Source organism: Manihot esculenta, chromosome 18, assembly GCF_001659605.2.
Source record: "Manihot esculenta cultivar AM560-2 chromosome 18, M.esculenta_v8, whole genome shotgun sequence".
Lineage (NCBI taxonomy): Eukaryota > Viridiplantae > Streptophyta > Magnoliopsida > Malpighiales > Euphorbiaceae > Manihot > Manihot esculenta.
Genome location: NC_035178.2, coordinates 31,613,410 through 31,637,496, shown reverse-complemented (window position 1 = coordinate 31,637,496; position 24,087 = coordinate 31,613,410).

Genomic DNA, 24,087 nt, shown 5'->3' with positions numbered 1-24,087 from the left:
GGAAGAGGGATTCGACCGCCGAAGGTGCCGCCGAAGGTTAGATACTTTCGTCTCTGGAGTGTGTTTTAGCCCCGAACCTTGCCCCCGAAAGGGTTCGGCTGCCGAAAATGGAGATTCGGCCGCCGAAGGTGCATGAGTTTCGGCTGTGGAAAGGACATTCGGCCGCCGAACTTGCCGCCGAAAGTGTCCTGTTCAGCCTTCTTTTGCATGCTTTTTATGATTGTTCTAGGATCTTTTAGGGGGTCTTTGGGGAGCTGTTTAAGAGTTGTTTAAGAGTTGTTTAGGTTGTGTTTGACACCTCATTCGAGTGAATTTGTGTAGGATTGGACCCGAGAGATCGAGGAGGTCGTCAATATTAGCAATTGCAGAGTCAGTTCAGTATCTGCTAGAGGAGCAGAGGTGAGTAGAACTAAACTTAATGTTTTTAATATGAGAATGATATGTATTTGTCGCATGTTTCATGCATCATGAGTTTCATGAGTATGCAATAGGTTGACTGCATTAGAATCACGACTATGACACATTGCATTACTTATTGACAGTGTGGATTGGACCCAGGCGACTTCAATAGCCCATGGATCTGTTATGTCTAGGTAAGACCTGTGTGAGCTCCACAGTAGGGGCCGGACACTAGTGCATGTATTGACGAGCTCCGTAGGGGGCCGTGCACTGACAGAGGGAGTTTTGGGGTCATGTCTAATCCGTGATGTGAAATGTTTGTGCTGTGACGCATTCATGAAAGCATGTAATGAATGAACTGTTTTTATTGTTTCTACTCACTGGGCTTTAGTAGCTCATCCCTTTCCCTTAACCCCAGTTTTGCAGGGCCAGAGTTAGCAATGTGAAGTCAAAGTCAGCAAGAGTAAGAGTACGGCTAAGGTTTTGGTTATGGTTGTATAGAAGTTTAGTAATGTACATGTATCACGATGTAAATTAAAGGAATGTATGTACAGTTATGAATAGTTATGTGATGTCATGTAATGGATAGAGTTGTGCTTGGTCCTAGTATCATTACTATAGTGTGATGTATGAGTAGTCCCTTTATGCATGGATCCTATTTTACGTTTCTTGATGAGAAATGTGTCAAACTAGGCTTAACGTATGATGTGTTTATAAAACTCCAGTGATTAGGGAAGAAAGGGTTCCAATCCCTTGACCCAAGAGTAAACCGTAAGGGAAGAAAGGGTTTCAATCCCTTGACCCAAAGCGGAAACCAAGGCTAACCTGTGATATGCTGACCCTAAGAGAGTGGGTTCTATGTTTACAGACATAGGGCATAGAGGTTGAGCTTGGTAGCGGATCTCTGGTGTAAGCCCTGGAGGCTATTTCAGACTGGTATGTTTGAGTGTTTTTAAGGTTAAGCTTGGTGGTTTTATAGAAAAAGTTTTAAAAAGCTAGTGGTCTAGTTGGATCATGTATGGGATTTATCAGATACACAGAGTTTAATTTAGGCTTGCTACGGGTCCCGGTGGCCTTAAGCCGATCTGGATCCTAGCGTCGAGCAGTTTGGACCGTTACAGAGAGGTACCGGTTTTCGGGCTGTTACAGATGGTATCAGAGCATAGGGCCTCAAGAGTACGGTGTGTTGAGCATCTTTGTTCAAGGATTAGAGATATCCCACATCGGAAAGAGGTTGTTTAGAGGTTATAGAAGGGCAAGCACAATAAGAGAAATCATGTCCAATAGGATAGGATATAAGTTTTGCATATTGATGTGTAATGCCATGCCATAATTTTATGCATGTGCATTAATATTATGCTATGTATGTATGTATATGTTGTAGGTTCATGTGTTTTCATATGAACTATCTGTTGCTAATATTTGTTTGCTTGTGTGATGTTTTTTCAGAAGAGATAAGAGTTAATATGAGTGGAGCTAGTCAATCTGTGGAATCAGATCCGTCTGAAGGATCTTTTGAGAGAAGTAGAGAAGGAATGGATCTAAGGAGAATGTTTGGAGATAGGAGAAAAGTAGAATTAGATGTGCAAAGAAGGGATGTAGGTCTGCAGGTGAATATGGATGAAGAATTTTCAGGAGATGCCCAGACCAAGGATTCCAGAATTTCTGGTTCAGGAGAAAATGATCCCTCCACCTGGAGTACAGCTGCCAAAAGAGGCAAAAAATGGGGGAGAACCATGAGGGAGTGGGGTAGAACCAGGAAGGGCAGATTGTGGAAACGATTGAGGGCGAATCTAGATGTTGGTGCAAACTCTGGCTCAGGCAGTTTAAAGTGTAGGAGGTGCGGGAAGCCGCACAAGGGGGTCTGTCTGGCGAGGACCACAGCATGTTTCAAGTGCAGACAGGAAGGGCACATAGCACGCGAGTGTCCTACTACGCCTTGGATGGCTCAGTCCCAGCGGACATTTTCAGGTAGAGCTGTTCAGCAGGAGGCAGCTACATCGGACCCAGTGGTGTCAGGTATGCTCACTTTTGAGAGTTCTGATGTATATGTTCTTACGGACCCTAGAGAATGTCAGCTGATGTGAGAGTAGCAGAGTTAGATGTTCAAAACGGAAGTTAAGAGATGGAGGTTCAGAGACGTGTTAGTAGCTAGCGGTTAGTAAGCCAGAAAAGAGCGAGAAAAAGAGTTGCTAGGAGATGTTATGGCCTCAGGTTTTTATAACCTCAGGTATAGTGTAGCCTCTCAAGAAGAATAAGAGTAAGAAGAAGTAAGAATAAGTGTAGGAAGAGGTTAGAACCAGTCTGGGATTAGGTGGTAGTTAAGACGAAGGAAAGAATTAGCTTTTCTTCAGAAGATTTCCAAAGGAAGTTCCGTTAGCTTTAGTTCGGATCTTCACCCTGACTCAGCAAGAGACTAACACATCAAACACGGTGACGTCAAGAGCATTCACTTAAGGGTGTTTGGATGTGTATGCCATTTGTTTTGAACCTTAGTGTTTCTCTTTCCCTGTTGCTTAGTGAGCCGTTGATAGAGTGGGTTTGATGACTTCTGGGCTTAGAGTGTTTTCTCTGGGTTAGTGGACCCGAGTATGATCCATTTGAGATAGAGTCAGTCAGTCAGATTAGTTTAGAGTTTGTGGTGAGTAGATGCGATCCAGCTGACCTTATGGTTCTAGAGTTGACTATTTGATGTCATTCTAGGGCGGATTGGCTAGCTACTCATAGTACTACCTGTGTCTGCAGAGACAAGGTAGGAGAGTTCAGAGTGCAAGATGGATCAGAGGCAGTTCCTTGGAAGGGACAGAGTATAGGTGCCTAGAGGTTTGATGTCAGCCCATCAGGTTCATAGTATGCTCAGGAAAGGTTGTCAGAGGGTTCTAACTCTTGTGAGCGAGTTTAGTAGTCAGGTCAGGGAATTAGCCTCAGTGCCCGTAACTAGTGAGTTCTAGATGTTCTTCCCAGACAAGCTATCAGGTTTACCATCTGTTAGGGAGTTAGAGTTTGGAATAGGAGTATTGTCTGGATGCGGAACCATTTCTTTCCTTTTACCCTACAAGATGGCACCTGTAGAAAGAGAATAGTCAGAGTAGTATAGAGCAGCTTGGTAGATAAAGGTTTTATCCGACCTAGTACCTCACCCTGGAATGTTCCAGTGTTGCTGTGGGAAACGAAGGATGGATCCTCGCGACTTTGTTGTGACTGTAAGCAGTTAGCAAGGTCACTACTAAGGATAGGTATTCCCAGTTAGAATTGGTGATCTATTAGAACAGCTAGTAGAAGCTGGTTGTAGTTTTAGTGTAATCAGAGATTTGGGTACTACCTATTGAAAGTTAGAGAAGAGGCCAGGTTAATTAAGAGGATAAGAGAGGAGTAAGGATCAGAGTAGCGCAGCGGAAGCTTATGGAGTTTAAGAAAAGGTTGAAGTCAGGTTCTTAAATAACCAGAGATGAGAATCTTAGAAAAGTGTGACAAAGAGACCCAAGAGTTCTCTCTTTAGAGAGAAGTGTTAGGCTTTGTTTGCTTATTTGTTTATTATTTAAACATTCGAGGACGAATGTTTTTAAAGGGGGGAAGAATGTAATACCCGGCTGGATCAGGCATCGGAATTCTTACCGTCTGGTGGAATTCAAGGATGTCGGAGTTTTCTAGAAGGGTAAGAGAAAGGTTTTCTAAAATGTTTTTAACTATTTTAAAGGTTTTGAATGAGATAGGATTGAATTTTGAAGAGAAAAGTCTATGGGGACAATTGCCATGTTCGGCCGCCGAAGGTAATGTTCGGCCGCCGAAAGTGCTTTAGATTCGGCTTCCGAAACTTCAAGTTCAGCCGCCGAACGTTGCATGACTTTGCATGCGGTTAGGCTGCCGAAGCTGAGTCGGTTAGCCACTTATAAAGCGTCCCTCAGTCAGTGAAATGGATAAGAATGGCTTCCTTTTCACTACCAGAGGTGAGATCATGTCCTCCATGGATATTCTTCATGTTTTTGTCAAATCTTGCAAAGTTTTAATGAATTTTAATGTTGTTTTGAAGGTTTTGAGTTAAAAAGATAAGTTTTGTGGTTTGGAGAGTTTAAAGGAAGTAGCTCCATATCTCCAAGCTAGGATCGTTCATCTTCTTGTTTTCAAAAGGTAAGTGAAGATCCTGAACTTCTTTTGGTGATTTATAGAGGTTTTATAGAGGTTATGGGTAGAGATGCATGATTAAGGTAAAAAGTGTATTTTTGAGGGTTTATGCGTGAAAGCATGTTTATGTGTGTTGTGTGATGTTTTTGTTGGGGTTTTAAGTTGGTTTTGGACCCCTTTATGCATGTACATGAGTATATGCATGGTTGGAAAGGTTGAATGCATGATTTGAGGGGTATGAGAGAGTTGGGAGACTGGTTGATGCCTAAAGCTGAGTTTTGGATGAACTCAGGTTCGGCAGCCGAAGGTACATTCGGCCGCCGAACCCCTTGAAGAGGTGGCTTCGGCAGCCAAAGTTCACCCTAAGAGTTTTGAGCTTCGACTCTGGAAGAGGGATTCGGCCGCCGAAGGTGCAACCGAAGGTTAGAGACTTTTGTCTCTGGAGTGTGTTTTAGCCCCGAACCTTGCCCCTGAAAGGGTTCGGCTGCCGAAAATGGAGATTCGGCCGCCGAAGGTGCATGAGTTTCGGCTCTGGAAAGGACATTCGGCCGCCGAACTTGCCGCCGAAAGTGTCCTGTTCAGCCTTCTTTTGCATGCTTTTTATGATTGTTCTAGGATCTTTTAGGGGGTCTTTGGGAAGCTGTTTAAGAGTTGTTTATGAGTTGTTTAGGTTGTGTTTGACACCTCATTCGAGTCCATTTGTGTAGGATTGGACCCGAGAGATCGAGGAGGTCGTCAATATTAGCAATTGCAGAGTCAGTTCAATATCTGCTAGAGGAGCAGAGGTGAGTAGAACTAAACTTAATGTTTTTAATATGAGAAATGATATGTATTTGTAGCATGTTTCATGCATCATGAGTTTCATGAGTATGCAATAGGTTGACTGCATTAGAATCACGACTATGACGCATTGCATTACTTATTGACAGTGTGGATTGGACCCGGCGGCCTTAAGCCGATCTGGATCCTAGCGCCGAGCAGTTTGGGCCGTTACAGAGAGGTACCGGTTTCCGGGCTGTTACACAAAGGGATAAACATACACTAGGGCCAAACACAATACTATAACTCTGTACATAACCTTTACATCATCTCTTCACCATACATAAACTCTATACATTATCTCTTGGCTTTACTATACATCATGTCCACTATTCTATACTATTACATATGCCTTTACCCTTGCTTTCTCTTTCTCTTCTCTGAGGCCCTAAAAACATGGGGTTAGGAAGAGGGGTGAGCTACTAGAGCCCAGTGAGTAGAACAGTAAAACATTTAAAACATGCTATCATGAAATGCGTCACAGCACAAACATTTCACATCTCAGATTGGACATGACCTCAAAACTCCCTCTGTCGGTGCCCGGCCCCCAAAGGAGCTCACACAGGTCTTACCCAAACGTAGTGCCCGGCCCCCCCTCTCAAGGGAGCTCACACAGGACTTATCCAAACGTAATGCCCGGCCCTCCTTTATGGGAGCTCACATAGGACTTTCAATTATGACAGATCTATAGGCTATTGAAGTCGCCTGGGTCCAATCCACATCAACAGTAAATAATGCAATGCGTCATATTCATGAAACTAGTGCAATGCAATACACCCTACTATAATCATGGCATTAATGATGCATGGATCATGCTAAAACATTCATTAACTTGAAAACAAAGTTTTGTTCCACTCACCTCTATCAACTGCTGAACAGTCTCTGTAACTCTAACTCTGTGGGCCTCCTTGGTTCCTCGGGTCCACACCTACACAGGTGGATTCAAATGAGGACCAAATATACTCTAACATAACTCTGAACATCTCCCCAAAACACCTCTAAAACATCATAAGCATGCATGGGCAAAGGAAGGCTGGACAGGGGTCTTTCAGCGGCAGGTTTGGCAACCGAAGGTCCCTCCAGATCCGAAAGTCAGGCACTTTCGGGGGCGGGTTCGGCGGCCGAAAGTCCTTCCAGAGACGAAAGTCATCCTCCTTCGGCGTCACGTTCAGCCGCCGAAACCCCCCTCCAGAGACGAAAGTCCAATCTTTCAAGGGCAGCTTAGGTAGCCGAAACAGCCTCCACAAGGGGTTCGACGGCCGAACCTGGGTTCTCCAGAAAGGCAAAACTCGAGCACAACTCATGCTCTCAGCCTCCAAAAATCTATAAAACACCCATATCATGCATGCCAACTCTCATCAACTAGCACATATCATATCTCATGCATATAGGGGCCTAAAAACTAGCTCAAACCCCACAAGCAACATCAAACATCAACAAATCACATATGATCAACATATGCTCAACTCATGGTTACACCCTAAACCATGCCATAAAACTCTCTAAAACTCTCAAAACATGCTTTAAACATAAGGGGAGGTGAGGATCCTTGCTTTCTTCTTGAAGAACGAGAGGATCAATGGTCCAAGCTTGGAGATGTGGTGGAAAAACTAATCAAAGTCTCCAAGTTACTCAACATTGCCTTCTTTTGCTCAAAACTCTAAAACCAAGTTAAAAACATGTGAAAACATGCAAGATTTGAGGAAATCACAAGAAAACATACCAAGGAGAACAAGAACCCTACCTTTGACCAAAAGAGAGTGAAAAAACACCCCACTTCCGATCAAAGGAGCTTTTATAGGTGGCCAACCGCCTCTCATTCGGCGGCCAAACCTGCATGCAAAACCATGCAACGTTAGGCGGTCGAACCTAGCGATTGTCCCCTTGGCCTTTTCTTTTCAAAACTCAATTTCCACAACTCAAAAACCTGAAAACATTGTAAAAACATCTTAAAAACCTCGCTTATACCCTTAGGGAAGGCTCCGACATCCTTGAATCCCGGATTCCAACGGAGATTTCCACCGGAACGTAGGAATTCCAATGACGGGGTCTAGCCGGGTATTACATTCTCCCCCCTTAAGAACATTCGTCCCCGAATGTTCTTGCTCTATAAACATACAAAAACAAAACATAAAGCACATAAAGAAACAAAAGAAACTAAAACTAACCTCAAAAGAGATAGGGGTACTGCTGGAGCATAGACTCCCGTGTCTCCCAGGTGCATTCTTCCAGATTATGGTGGTTCCAGAGAACTTTCACCATCGGGATCTCCTTGTTTCGCAACTTTCTAATTTGGGTGTCAATATTCCGTACTGGCTGCTCCACATAAGTGAGACCTCCAAGGATCTCCATGTCTGGCTCACTGAGAACCTTACCCGGATCTGACATAAACTTCCGTAGCATAGAAACATGGAAGACCAGATGGATTCTTTCCATAGAAGGAGGCAAATCTAGCTTATACGACACATTTCCGACCCTCTGCAAGATCTCAAAAGGCCCAATATATCATGGAGCTAGCTTACCCTTTCTTCCAAAACGAACTACCCCTTTCATTGGAGACACCTTCAGCAATACCAGATCCCCCTCCTAAAACTCTATGTGCTTCCTGCGGATGTCTGCATAGCTCTTCTGCCGACTAACAGCAGTCTTGAGTCTCTCTCTGATGATGGGCACAACTCTATTGGTAATCTCTACCAACTCAAGTCCTGCCAAGGGCCTCTCTCCAACTTCTTCCCAGCAAACTGGTGACCTGCACTTCCTCCCATACAGAGCTTCATATGGAGCCATCCCTATGCTAGCATGATAGTTGTTATTGTAGGCAAACTCCACTAAGGGTAGATGCTGCCTCCAAGAACCGCCAAAATCTAGCACACACATTCTGAGCATGTCCTCTATGGTCTGGATGGTCCTCTCTGATTGTCCGTCAATCTGTGGATGGAAAGCAGTGCTGAAGTCCAACCTTGTGCCCATAGCTTCTTACAGACTCCGCCAAAACCTGGAGGTGAACTGGGGTCCTCTGTCACACACTATTGAAACAGGAGCCCCATGCAATCTAACAACCTCCTCAACATACACCTGCGCTAACTTGTCCACGGAGTAGCTACTCCTGACAGGAATGAAGTGAGCAGATTTAGTCAGTCTATCCACAATCACCCATATGAAGTCTAGTCTCTTGGAAGCCGCCGGTAATCCCACTACAAAATCCATAGCTATGTTCTCCCATCGAATACCCTGTGCCCTGTGGGAAGGGCTGATAGTGGGGTGGATAACCATGCCCCGAGGCCTGACCGCCTCCCTGTGATGATCCCACATCCTCCTCTGTGGTGCCAACACCTAACCCTCCATCCCTTCTTGGATCCACATCCATCTCTGCCCTTGTATCACTGGATCTTCTACCCTGTTCTGTTTCCCTCCTGCTTTCATCAAAAGACCTTCTAGGGTCCCTTGATGTTCTTTCTCTTCCTGCCCTTTGAGACATAGCTCTTGGCAAAGCAGGGGGACAACCTTCCATACCCTCATTCTCGGGCGGAGCTCCAGTCAATCTAGCAGATCGACAAGTTCCTCTCATCTTGACTTCTGAAAACAAACATACACATAAACATCAGCATCATATTGTCCATGTGGAAACACATGAACCCTCATCACATAACATAGCATATCATAACATATCATTAAATGCACATGCATAAAATCATGCCATTACACATCATCATCAAGACAGGACTATACATCCTATCCTAGTGGACATGATTTTTCCTATTGTGCTTCCCCTCTACAACCTCTATGAGCCCGAAACACTCTATAGGTCTGATCATAACAACCGAGGGCTACTCTGTACCATATAGGTCTGATCATATCAACCTAGGGCTCTGATACAAATCTGTAACAGCCCGGGAACCGGACCGCTACCGACGCTAGGATCCAGATCGGCTTAAGGCCCCGGGACCCATAGCAAGCCTACTGTGAACTCTGTGTACCTGATAAATCCCATACATGATCATACATTTCTATAAAAAATTTTGAACTTTTTCAAAATTACTAGGCTTGAACTGTACATGCTCTACTCTGTATGCACTCTGAAAGTGATACCTGCTGTGGTACCATACAGTAGCTGTAGAGATAGAAACCCCTCACTAGAGCCCTCATCAAATGCTCGAGATGGGTTATACTACCATGCACCAAGCTTAGTTCTCATCATCATAACATCATAAAACATAAAACATAATAATGATCATGTGCAAAGGATAAACATACACTAGGGCCAAGCACAATACTATAACTCTGTACATAACCTTTACATCATCTCTTCACTATACATAAACTCTATACATTATCTCTTGGCTTTACTATACATCATGTCCGCTATTCTATACTATTACATATGTCTTTACCCTTGCTTTCTCTTTCTCTTATCTGAGGCCCTAAAAACATGGGGTTAAGGAGAGGGGTGAGCTTGTAATACCCGGCTAGAGTCTGGCATCAGAATTCCTATCGTCCGGTGGAAATTCGGGTGTTGGAACCCTCTAGAAGGGTAAGGGTTATGTTTTTATGAGTTTTCTAAGAGTTTGTAATGTTTTAAGCATAAAGGAAAATGAGTTTTTTTAAAGAAAAGCACCAAGGAAGAAAAGCCAAGGTTCAGCCGCCGAAGGTGACTTTCGGCCGCCGAACTTGCATGGCTTTCGGGTTTCACGTTTGGTCGCCGAAGGTGGTCTGGCCAGCCACCTATAAAAGGCCCTAGGTCGGGCAAATGGACAAGATTTTCTTTTCATTTGCACGAGCTGAGGTGAGACTTGATCTTCCTTGGGTGATTTATGTGTTTACTCAAATCCTTCATGGTTTTGATGGATTTCTATGTGGTTTTGAAGTTTTTGAGCAAAAGAACAAGTTTGGAAGCTTGGAGACATTGAGAGAGGATTTCTCCATATCTCCACGTTGGGATCGTTTAATCTCTTGTTTGGAGGAGGTAAGTGAAGATCCTGAACTTCCTTTCTTGGTTTTTGAAGGTTTTATGGGAGTTTATGGTAGATATGCATGTGTAGGGTTTTATAGAGGTTTTTGATGATTTTTGTGTATAAGCATGATTAAGTGTTATGTGTTGTGTTTGTTGGAGTTATAAGTTAATTTTAGACCCTTTTATGCATGTTATATGGTATGTGCTAGTTGGGAGTAGTTGTGTTGCATGTTGAGAGGAGTTTGGAGGGTGTGTGCATGAAGCAGAGCAGGGTTCTGCCCTTCGGGCAAAACCAGGTTCGGCCGCCGAAGGAAGGTTCGGCCGCCGAACGTGCTGAGGAGGTGGTTTCGGCTGCCTAAGCTTGCCTCCGAAAATTGGGACTTTCGTCTTTGGAGGGAAGGTTCGGCTGCCGAAAGTGCCGCCGAAAGTACCCGAGTTTCGTCTCTGGACGAGACTTTCGGCTGCCGAAGGTGCCGCCAAACATGCATGAGTTTCGTCTCTGGAGGGGGGTTTCGGCCGCCGAACCTGCTGCCGAAAGTGCCCTGTCCAGCCTTCTTTTGCATGTTTTATGTGATTGTTCTATCATGTTTTAGAGGGCTTTTGGGGAGTTTTATAGAGTTGTTTTTGAGTTAGTTTGGTCCCTCATTTGAGTCCACCTGTGTAGGAACGGACCAGAGGAACCAGAGAGATCAGCAGTGAGCACTGCTTCAGAGTCTGTAGAGTCAGTACAGAGTCATCCAGAGGTGAGTGGAACTAAACTAAATTTTAATATGAGAAATTAAATGCTTTTAGCATGTTTCATGCATCATGATATGCAATAGGATTGATTGCATTAGTGTACACGAATATGACGCATTGCATTTAACATTGTACTTGGCACTGCTCCTTGTACATTGTATGATGTGCAGATCGGACATAGTTTTGGTTACATTAGCCCTCACAGTAAAGACTTGAGGAGCCCCATCGAGGGCCGGGCACAGTAAAGTCCGGAGGAGCCTCTGAAAGGGGCCGGGCACAGGGTACTTCGGTACTATTGATTGTATAATAAAGTCCTGAGGAGCTCCTTTGCGGGCCGGGCACAGATTCGAGGGAATTTTGTACCGTCCATCTGAGATGATGTGATTTACTTGTGATGTGATGCATTCCATGAGATCATGTCTTTATGACATGTTTTATCTGTTCTACTCACTGGGCTAGTATAGCTCACCCCTCTCCCCTAACCCCAGTTTTGCAGGTTCAGTGTACAGGGGGAAGTCAGCAGAGTACAAAAAGAGTAAAGAGACATGTAATAGCATAGTGTGGACATGTAATATTGTAAAGTGATAAATTAGTATTATCATATGTATAGAATTGTGCTTGATCTATAAGAGTTGTAATCCCTTTTTGTATATACATGATCTTTTATGTACATGTTTTATTAATCTGTTTGAGAACCAGGCTTAACATTATATGAGTTGACCCGCCTAGAGCAAAGATGAGAGCCCTAGTAGGGGTTTTACAGCACAGAGATAGAGTATGCACAGGTTAAGCCTTGGTACAGAGATGAGTTTTAAATTTTTACAGGAAATTTATGATCATGTAAGGGATTTCACAAGTACACAGACAGTATAGCAGGCTTGCTACGGGTCCCGGCAGCCTTAAGCCGATCTGGATCCTAGCGCCGGTAGCAGTTCGGTTTCCGGGCTGTTACAGATTGGTATCAGAGCACAAGGTTCACATGGTCGGACCTACATAGAGAGAGTCGGGCTCATAGAGGTTATAGTTGGTCAAGCACAATAGGAAAACATGTCCACTAGGATAGGATGTCAGTCCTGTCTATATGATGATGTGAAATGCCATGATTCATGCATGTGCATTGTCTATATGAGATGTATGCTTGAGAGTTCATGTGTTCCACATGGACTATATGTGTTGCTGATGTGATATGTTATGTGCTGTTTTCCAAAGAGTTGAGATGCGAGGAACTCGTCGATCAGCGAGATTGACTGGAGTCCCACCAGGAAGTGAGGGTACAGCTGCTCGTCCTCCTCCATTGCGAAGGGCAAGGACTCACAGGTCAAGCAGGGAGGGAACATCACGAGACCCTAGAAGGTCTTCTGATGAGAGCAGAAGGGATATGGATAGAGGAGGAAGGTCAGAAGAAGAGAGAGGTGCCATGGATGTTGATGGGGGAGGAGATGAAAGCATGAGTATAGGAAGGTCAGAAGAAGGTATGGGGGAGTCCCAAGGAGGCGCTCAGGCCTCGGGGTTTGGCTATCCACCTTTTTCTCAGGGCCCAGGGTATCCGATGGGAGGTACGTCGGATTACTCTAGTTTTGCCCCATATCCACCCTATATGCCCTACATGCCTTATCCTTCTTTTCATCCACCATATTACATGTATCCACCCCCACCTTTTTATCCAAGTCCAGCACACCCTGATCCTAGAGAACCAGTACCTCCACCTCCACCACCAGAACCAGCAGCCTCTGTTGTAGAGGCACAGCAACCTGGTTCGTTAGAGGGAAGTAAAGTGAAGATGACGGAGTACTTGAAGTTGGATGCTCTTAAATTCAATACGGGAGATGATCCCTTTGAGTATCTTAGTGCAGTCAGAATGATAACCAGTGAGTTGGGAGCTGATGATACCAGAGCCATTGAGATGGCAGGGTTCACATTGAAGAGCAAGAAAGCCAGAGAATGGTTCAAGAGCTATGTGGACCCCAGAATAGACAGTATGACATGGAAGAGTTCGCCAATGAGTTCGCAGGGTGGGCTTTTCCTGACAGTTCCAGGGAGAGGAAGGTTGTAGAATTTGAACAGTTGAGACAGACAGAGGAGATGAGCGTTGATGAGTACACAGATAAGTTCCTGGAATTGCTATCATACGTGGGTCAGGCGTATGATACTGATCAGAAGAAGGCAAGGAGATATGCCACAAGGCTTCATCCCAGGTATTTCTCCTTGATTCTTCCAGCAGAGAGGGAGAGTTTCCACTCTATTATGGATGCAGCCAGAAAGATGGAGGCGAGTGCCATCATACAGGGAACAGTAAAGCAGCAGGTGGCACAGTCTTCGGGTTCTAAGACCCCCAGTACAGCAGTTTCTGGCAGCAAAAAGGGAGAGAAGTTCAAGTCTAAGAGAGGAAAGTTCTGGAGCAGAATCAGATCTGGTCTGGGAATGAGGAGTGGCTCAAGCTCTGGCACAGGCGGTACAGTGTGTATGAAATGTGGGAGATCACACAGGGGAGTTTGTCGGTTGGGATCTTCAGCCTGCTACAGGTGTGGGCAGGAGGGACATTTCTCACGAGAATGTCCTCAGGCGACTTTAGTGGCACCATCCCAGCAGATGACCTCTGGTAGTGTGGTCCAGCCAGCAGCTTCAGCCGTACCTCAGAGCAGGCAGAGGTAGAGGAAGAGGGTCAGACTCTTCATTTGGGATGGGTTCCCGAGGTGCAGGTCCGTCAGCCCCAGCACGGATTTTCACCATGACTCAGCAGGAGGCAGACACATCGAACACAGTGGTGTCAGGTAATCTCATCATTGGGTGTTCCGAGGTGTATGCTTTGATGGACCCCGGTGCTTCTCACTCCTTTATTGCTTCTAGAGCCGCAGAGAGGTTGGGTTTGATAGTTTCCGAGTTAGAGTATCCTCTCTGGGTCAGTGGACCCAAATGTGACCCATCATTGGCAGAGTCAGTTTGTCAGTTCAGTCCAGTGCGTATAGAGAGTAGATACCTTCCAGCTGACCTTGTGGTTCTAGAGTTGAAAGATTTTGATGTCATTCTAGGGATGGATTGGTTATCTATGTATAATGCTACCTTGAACTGCAGAGACAAGGTAGTCAGTTTCAGAGACCAGGATGGGTCGGAGTGTGTCTTCAGAGGAGATAGGAGGGGGACACCTAGAGGTTTGATATCAGCCCTCCAGGCTCGTAGGTTGTTGAGGAGGGGTTGTCAGGGGTTCCTAGCTCATGTGAGAGAGCTAGACAGTCAGGTTAGGGAACCGTCCTCAGTACCAGTTGTTAGAGAATTCCCAGATGTGTTTCCAGAAGAGCTTCCAGGACTACCACCTGATAGGGAAATAGAGTTCGAGATAGAGTTGATGCCTGGTACTAGACCGATCTCTATTCCTCCCTACAGGATGGCACCAGCAGAGTTGAGAGAGTTGAAAGAGCAGCTATAGGAGTTGGTAGATAAGGGTTTCATCCGCCCGAGTACCTCACCTTGGGATGCTCCAGTACTGTTTGTCAGGAAGAAGGATGGATCTCTTAGACTTTGTATCGACTACAGGCAGTTGAACAAAGTCACTACCAAGAACAAGTATCCTCTACCCAGGATCGATGATCTATTCAACCAGTTGTCAGGAGCAGGTTGTTTTTCCAAGATAGATCTGAGATCCGGATACCATCAGTTGAAAATCAGGGAAGAGGATGTACCGAAGACAACTTTCAGGACCAGATATGGGCATTATGAGTTCCTAGTGATGCCGTTCGGGTTGACTAACGCCCCTGCAGCATTCATGGATCTTATGAACAGAGTTTTCAGAGAGTACCTGGATCGCTTTGTGATCGTCTTTATAGATGATATCTTAGTGTACTCCAAGAATGCAGATGAACATGCCCAGCATCTGAGGATAGTCTTACAGACTTTGAGAGAGCATGGCTTGTATGCCAAGTTCTCCAAGTGTGAGTTTTGGCTGAGGAGTATTTCTTTCTTGGGGCATGTAGTATTCAGATGAAGGCATAGCAGTAGACCCCAAAAAGGTAGAGGCGGTAGCCAACTGACCTATACCCACCACAATGACAGAAGTCAAGAGTTTTCTGGGTTTGGCAGGCTACTATCGGAGGTTCGTTCAGGACTTCTCGAAGATAGCTGCTCCTCTGACTAGGTTGACCAGGAAGATCCAGAAGTTTGTATGGTCAGAAGAATGTGATGAGAGTTTTGAAGAGCTAAAAAGACGGTTGACTTCAGCACCGGTGTTAGCTCTGCCGATCAGTGATGAAGACTTCACGGTGTTCTATGATGCGTCCCGAGTGGGATTGGGTTGTGTGTTGATGCAGAAAGATAGAGTGATAGCTTATGCTTCTAGACAGCTGAAGAAGCATGAGCTGAACTACCCGACACACGATCTTGAGATGGCAGCAGTTATCTTTGCACTCAAGATGTGGAGGCACTACCTCTACGGAGTTAAATGTGAGATCTATACTGATCATAAAAGCCTGCAGCACATCTTGAGCCAGAGAGAGCTGAACTTGAGGCAGAGACGGTGGGTAGAGTTGCTTAGTGATTATGATTGCAAGATCCAATATCATCCGGGGAAGGCTAATGTAGTAGCTGATGCCTTAAGCCGGAAGTCACTTGGCAGCTTATCCCACATTACAGCAGAGAGAAGGCCGGTGGTGAAGGACTTCTATAGGCTTGTGGATGAAGGGTTACAGTTAGAGTTATCTGGTACAGGTGCTTTGATTGCACAGATGAGAGTGACAGAACGGTTGTCGAGACCGGTCAAAAATAATCAATTCAGCTACCAACAATATTAATACTGTAGATAGTGGTGAAAGGATCGTATCCACAAGGAATTGATACTTACCTATCTTCCTTTTCAAGACCAAGAAAATAAACTAAAACAAAACTGAAATAAAAATAAACTGAAAGAGAAATAAACTGAAACGAGATAAACTGAAAGCAAAAATAACTGAAACGAGATAAAACTGAAACCAAATAACTAAAAGTAAAATGGGGGGGTTTGAGATTGATTTAATTAAACTACTACTGAAAGCAATAAAATAAGCGAATAATAAAATAAAAAGAAAACAATGATAAGAAAAGCTCTAGTTGAAGATTCAGATTCACTTTAGTTGATGGGATTGTTCATTGACTCATATATTCCTTTGTTGATTCAATAAATTGGCCATGGAGATTGAAGAAGCTTCTCACATCCATTATCTCTCTTTAAGATTAAATCAATAGGGAAAGTCCTCCAATTAATTACTAATTAACAATTGCCAAAGAACGTCTTTGAGCCTTAGGCCTTTTACAATAGTCAATCGCATAAAGAAATAGAGAGAACCAATTCTAGTCACCCACATGCATGGAGACAACACTAGATCATGCAATTTCCTTGGTGGTGCACCAAGTGTTCTTGTGTTTGAACAATCCAAGCAATTACGGACTTAAAATTATCCAAACTAACAAATATCAATTACCTTGCAATCAAGAATCAATGTAGATCCAAACAACAAAGCAATATTGAAATCAAGTATGAAATTGCATAAATATTGAACAACCGAAAGATAAACAATGTTTGATCAAGTCTCTCAATCCACAAAACAACTAAAGCTTCACTTCATCTTCAACTAGAAAAAAGGTTTCAGCCTCTCATGGCTGAAACAAAAACCAAAAATAAAGGAAAAGAAGAAAGGTAGAAGAAGAGATGTGAATCCCGTAGGTGTCTCCAAGGTGGTGTGTTTGGACCATGTAGAGGCTCCTTATGTGGCTTTTTATAGTTGAAAAGTGTTGCCCTAAGTCATACTTACTGCCCAAGAGGTATTTTCTGCCCAAGATGTGTCTGAAAAGGAAAGAATCGCGCTTTTCGGCTTCAGAAGGAAGGCTGCGCGAAAATGCACTGCGGAAGGAAGTTGGTGCGTGCGGTTTGGTCTCAGAAAGGGAAGGAGGCGCAGATTGTGCTTCCTAAATAAGTTTAGATGCTGACCTTGCTTCCTAATTAGTGTAGAGGCTGCCCAAGGTGCTGCCCATGCTCAACTTGCTGCCCAAGTTGTTGCAGAAGAGGAAAGAATCGGACTGCAAGGCTTTAGAAGGAAGTTGGCGCGCAGATTGCCTTCAGAATAGGAAAGGAGCGTACCTTGTGCTTGAAAAGGAAGGAAGAGCGATCCAAGGCTGCCAATAGGGGAAGAAAAGTCGTGGCTTGATGTTCATAAGGAAATATGCATGTACCAAGGCTTTCAGAAGAGGAAGGACGCACGGATCGTACTTCCAGAAAAGGTGGCGCGCGCATGGATTGCAAAATAGGCAGGAGAATGCAGTCATTAATGTGCAGAAGTGGAAAGATATCTGTCCAGTCTTTCCTTTTTAGGTGGAGCCTTCGTTTGAATTTTGAATGCTGAATGCAGAAGAGGCAAATGTGCCTTCATGAGATCTTGCTGCCTAAATTGGAAGATTTGACTCCTGCAGTATGTGCACATTTTCGAACAAGGAAAGAAAGATCTGCAATTTGAATTTCAAATAATAATCTTCTGACTGAGCTTTCCTTATTTGCTTTTGCTTGTGCACTTTCCTCATTTGAAGACTTTCCTTTTCTGAAAACTTGCCTTATTTGAAAACTTGCCTTATTTGAAAACTTGCCTTTCTTGGCACATGTTCTAAATAAGGCAGGAAAGATTCTGCAGTTCGAATTTCGGACAGTTTGCTGACTGTGCTATCTGACTCTTTCCTTATTTGGCACTTTCCATATATGAAAACTTTCCTTATTTGGAACTTTCCATATTTGGCACTTTTTGGCAATTTTAAGAGCATTTTCTCCAGATTGTCTCTTTACACCTAATATCTGCAAAACATGATTAAAACCACAAAATTAGGTAGAAAAGGTGTAAATAAACATCAATAATATCATGATAATATGGACTAAATTATGCTCTGTCAGAGAGTTACACCCGTGTTTCTAGAGCAGGTAGCTCTGAAACAGCACGAGGACCCTGAGTTAGTGAAGATTGCCAGGACTGTTCAGTCTGGTAACAGTGCAGAGTTCAGATTTGACAGTGAGGGGATTCTTCATCACGGGAAGAGGTTATGTGTACCAGATGACAGTGAGCTAAAGGGAAACATTATAAGAGAAGCTCATAATGCGAGGTATAGCGTTCACCTTGGAGCCACCAAGATGTATCAAGATCTGAAAAGGGTGTATTGGTGGCCAGCGATGAAGAGAGAAGTGGCACAGTTTGTGTCAGCCTGCGAGATTTGTCAGAGGGTGAAGCTAGAGCACCAGAAGCCGGCTGGAATGCTTAACCCACTGCCGATTCTAGAGTGGAAATGGGAGAACATAGCTATGGATTTTGTAGTGGGGTTACCGGTGACGTCCAACAGACTAGACTCCATATGGGTAATTGTGGATAGACTAACTAAATCTGCTCACTTTATTCCAGTCAGGAGTAACTATTCTGTGGACAAACTGGTGCAGGTATATGTAGAAGAGATAGTAAAGCTGCATGGAGTTCCAGTGTCAATAATATCAGACAAAGGACCTCAGTTCACCTCCAGGTTTTGGCGGAGTCTGCAAGCTGCTATGGGCACGAGATTGGACTTCAGCACTGCTTTCCATCCACAGACAGACGGTCAGTCAGAGAGGACCATCCAGACCATAGAAGATATGCTCAGAATGTGTGTGTTAGACTTTGGCGGTTCTTGGAGGCAGCATCTACCTTTGGTGGAGTTTGCCTACAATAACAACCATCATGCTAGCATAGGGATGGCTCCTTATAAAGCTCTGTATGGAAGGAAGTACGGAACGCCTGTTTGCTGGGAAGAGGTAGGAGAGAAAGCTCTGGCAGGGCCAGAGTTAGTTGAGATTACCAGCAGGTTAGTGCCTATTATCAGAGAGAGGATCAGAACAGCTGTAAGCAGACAGAAAAGTTATGCAGATATCCGCAGGAAGCAGATAGAATTCCAGAAGGGGGATATGGTATTGCTGAAGGTGTCTCCAATTAAAGGAGTGGTTCGTTTTGGGAGGAAGGGTAAGCTAGCTCCACGGTACATTGGTCCCTTCGAGATTTTGCAGAAGATCGGAAATGTGTCGTATAAGCTAGATTTACCTGCATCTATGGAAAGGATCCATCCGGTTTTCCATGTTTCTATGCTACGGAAGTTTGTGTCAGATCCGAGTAAGGTTCTCAGTGAACCTGATGTAGAGATCCTAGGAGATCTCACCTATGTAGAACAGCCAGTGAGGATCATTGACACTCAGATCAAAAGGTTGAGAAACAAGGAGATCCCGATGGTGAAAGTTTTGTGGAACCACCACAATCTAGAAGAGTGCACCTGGGAGACACGGGAGTCTATGCTCCAGCAATACCCATATCTGTTTTGAGGTTAGTTAGCTTTCCCCTTTTCTATGTGTTTATATGTTTAGATGTTTGAGGAACATTCGGGGATGAATGTTCTTAAGGGGGAGAATGTAATACCCGGCTAGAGTCTGGCATCGGAATTCCTACCGTCCGGTGGAATTTCGGGTGTCGGAACCCTCTCGAAGGGTAAGGGTTGAGTTTTTATGAGTTTTCTAAGAGTTTTTAATGTTTTAAGCATAAAGGAAAATGAGTTTTTTGAAAGAAAAGCACCAAGGCAGAAAAGCCAAGGTTCGGCCGCCGAAGGTGACTTTCGGCCGCCGAACTTGCATGGCTTTCGGGTTTCACGTTTGGCCGCCGAAGGTGGTCTGGCCAGCCACCTATAAAAGGCCCTAAGTCGGTCAAATGGATAAGATTTTCTTTCCATTTCCATGAGCTGAGGTGAGACTTGATCTTCCTTGGGTGATTTATGTGTTTACTCAAATCTTTCATGGTTTTGATGGATTTCTATGTGGTTTTGAAGTTTTTGAGCAAAAGAGCAAGTTTGGAAGCTTGGAGACATTGAGAGAGGATTTCTCCATATCTCCATATTGGGATCGTTTAATCTCTTGTTTGGAAGCGGTAAGTGAAGATCCTGAACTTCCTTTCTTGGTTTTTGAAGGTTTTATGGGAGTTTATGGTAGATATGCATGTGTAGGGTTTTATAGAGGTTTTTGATGATTTTTGTGTATAAGCATGATTAAGTGTTATGTGTTGTGTTTGTTGGGGTTATAAGTTAGTTTTAGACCCTTTTATGCATGTTATATGATATGTGCTAGTTGGGAGTAGTTGTGTTGCATGTTGAGAGGAGTTTGGAGGGAGTGTGCATGAAGCAGAGCAGGGTTCTGCCCTTCGGGCAAAACTAGGTTCGGCCGCTGAAGGAAGGTTCGGCCGCTGAAGGAAGGTTCGGCCGCCGAACGTGCTGAGGAGGTGGTTTCGGCTGCCTAAGCTTGCCTCCGAAAATTGGGACTTTCGTCTCTGGAGGGAAGGTTCGGCCGCCGAAAGTGCCGCCGAAAGTACCCGAGTTTCGTCTCTGGACGAGACTTTCGGCTGCCGAAGGTGCCGCCGAACATGCATGAGTTTCGTCTCTGGAGGGGGGTTTCGGCCTCCGAACTTGCCGCCGAAAGTGCCCTGTCCAGCCTTCTTTTGCATGTTTTATGTGATTGTTCTATCATGTTTTAGAGGGCTTTTGGGGAGTTTTATAGAGTTGTTTTTGAGTTAGTTTGGTCCCTCATTTGAGTCCACCTGTGTAGGAATGGACCAGAAGAACCAGAGAGATCAGCAGTGAGCACTGCTTCAGAGTCTGCAGAGTCAGCACAGAGTCATCCAGAGGTGAGTGGAACTAAACTAAATTTTAATATGAGAAATTAAATGCTTTTAGCATGTTTCATGCATCATGATATGCAATAGGATTGATTGCATTAGTGTACACGAATATGACGCATTGCATTTAACATTGTACTTGGCACTGCTCCTTGTACATTGTATGATGTGCAGATCGGACATAGTTTTGGTTACATTAGCCCTCACAGTAAAGACCTGAGGAGCTCCATCGAGGGCCGGGCACAGTAAAGTCCTGAGGAGCCTCTGAGAGGGGCCGGGCACAGGGTACTTCGGTACTATGGATTGTATAATAAAGTCCGGAGGAGCTCCTTTCCGGGCCGGGCACAGATTCGAGGGAATTTTGTACCGTCCGTCTGAGATGATGTGATTTACTTGTGATGTGATGCATTCCATGAGATCATGTTTTTATGACATGTTTTATCTGTTCTACTCACTGGGCTAGTATAGCTCACCCCTCTCCCCTAACCCCAGTTTTGCAGGTTCAGTGTACAGGGGGAAGTCAGTAGAGTACAGAAAGAGTAAAGAGACATGTAATAGCATAGTGTGGACATGTAATATTGTAAAGTGATAAATTAGTATTATCATATGTATAGAATTGTGCTTGATCTATAAGAGTTGTAATCCCTTTTTGTATATACATGATCTTTTATGTACATGTTTTATTAATCTGTTTGAGAACCAGGCTTAACATTATATGAGTTGACCTGCCTAGAGCAAAGATGAGAGCCCTAGTAGGGGTTTTACAGCACAAAGATAGAGTATGCACAGGTTAAGCCTTGGTACAGAGATGAGTTTTAAATTTTTACAGGAAATTTATGATCATGTAAGTGATTTCACAAGTACACAGACACTATAACAGGCTTGCTACGGGTCCCGGCGGCCTTAAGTTGATCTGGATCCTAGCGCCAGTAGCAGTTCGGTTTTTGGGCTGTTACAGAGCTACTAGAGCCCAGTGAGTAGAACAGTAAAACATTTAAAACATGCTATCATGAAATGCGTCACAGCACAAACATTTAACATCTCGGATTGGACATGACCTCAAAACTCCCTCTGTCGGTGCCCGGCCCCCAAAGGAGCTCACACAGGTCTTACCCAAACATAGTGCACGGCCCCCCCTCTCAAAGGAGCTCACATAGGACTTATCCAAACATAATGTCCGGCTCCCCTTTGTGGGAGCTCACACAGGACTTTCAATTATGACAGATCTATGGGCTATTGAAGTCGCCTGGGTCCAATCCACATCAACAGTAAGTAATGCTATGCGACATATTCGTGAAACTAGTGCAATGCAATACACCCTATTATAATCATGGCATTAATGATGCATGGATCATGCTAAAACATTCATTAACTTAAAAACAAAGTTCTGTTCCACTCACCTTTGTCAACTGCTGCACAGTCTCTGTAACTCTAACTCTGTGGGCCTCCTTGGTTCCTCGGGTCCCCACCTACACAGGTGGACTCAAATGAGGACCAAACATACTCTAACATAACTCTGAACATCTCCCCAAAACCCCTCTAAAACATGATAAGCATGCATGGAAAAATGGGTAAAGGAAGGCTGGACAGGGGTCTTTAGGCGGCAGGTTTGGCAGCCGAAGGTCCCTCCAGATCCGAAAGTCAGGCACTTTCGGGGGCGGGTTTGGTGGCCGAAATTCCTTTCAGAGACGAAAGTCATCCTCCTTCGGCGGCACGTTCAGCGGCCGAAACCCCCCTCCAGAGATGAAAGTCCAATCTTTCGGGGGCAGCTTAGGCAGCCAAAACAGCCTCCACAAGGGGTTCGGCGGCCGAACCTGGGTTCTCCAGAAAGGCAGAACCCGAGCACAACTCATGCTCTCAGCCTCCAAAAACCTATAAAACACCCATATCATGCATGCCAACTCTCATCAACTAGCACATATCATATCTCATGCATATAGAGGCCTAAAAACTAGCTCAAACCCCACAAACAACATCAAATATCAACAAATCACATATGATCAACATATGCTCAACTCATGGTTACACCCTAAACCATGCCATAAAACTCTTTAAAACTCTCAAAGCATGCTTTAAACATAAGGGGAGGTGAGGATCCATGCTTACCTCTTGAAGAACGAGAGGATCAATGGTCCAAGCTTAGAGAAGTGGTGGAAAAACTAATCAAAGTCTCCAAGTTACTCAACTTTGCCTTCTTTTGCTTAAAACTCTAAAACCAAGTTAAAAACATGTGAAAACATGCAAGATTTGAGGAAATCACAAGAAAACATACCAAGGAGAACAAGAACCCTACCTTTGACCAAAAAAGAGTGAAAAAACAACCCACTTCCGGTCAAAGGAGCTTTTATAGGTGGCCAACCGCCTTTCCTTCGGCGGCCAAACCTGCATGCAAAACCATGCAACGTTCGGCGGCCGAACCTGGCGATTGTCCCCTTGGCCTTTTCTTTTCAAAACTCAATTTCCACAACTCAAAAACCTGAAAACATTGTAAAAACATCTTAAAAACCTCTCTTATACCCTTAGGGAAGGCTCCGACATCCTTGAATCCCGGATTCCAACGGAGATTTCTGCCGGAATGTAGGAATTTCAATGCCGGGGTCTAGCTGGGTATTACATTCTCCCCCCTTAAGAATATTCGTCCCCGAATGTTCCTGCTCTATAAACATACAAAAACAAAACATAAAGCACATAAAGAAACAAAAGAAACTAAAACTAACATCAAAAGAGACAGGGGTACTGCTGGAGCATAGACTCCCGTGTCTCCCAGGTGCATTCTTCCAGATTATGGTGGTTCCAGAGAACTTTCACCATCAGGATCTCCTTGTTTCGCAACTTTCTAATTTGGATGTCAATGATCCGTACTGGCTGCTCCACATAAGTGAGATCTCCAAGGATCTCCACGTCTGGCTCACTGAGAACCTTACCCGGATCTGACACAAACTTCCGTAGCATAGAAACATGGAAGACCAGATGGATTCTTTCCATAGAAGTAGGCAAATCTAGCTTATACAACACATTTCCGACCCTCTGCAAGATCTCAAAAGGCCCAATATACCGTGGAGCTAGCTTACCCTTTCTTCCAAAACGAACTACCCCTTTCATTAGAGACACATTCAGCAATACTAGATCCCCCTCCTGAAACTCTATGTGCTTCTTGCGGATGTCTACATAGCTCTTCTGCCGACTAACAGCAGTCTTGAGTCTCTCTCTAATGATGGGCGCAACTCTATTGGTAATCTCTACCAACTCAGGTCCTGCCAAGGGCCTCTCTCCAACTTCTTCCCAGCAAACTGGTGACCTGCACTTCCTCCCATACAGAGTTTCATATGGAGCCATCCCTATGCTAGCATGATAGCTGTTATTGTAGGCAAACTCCACTAA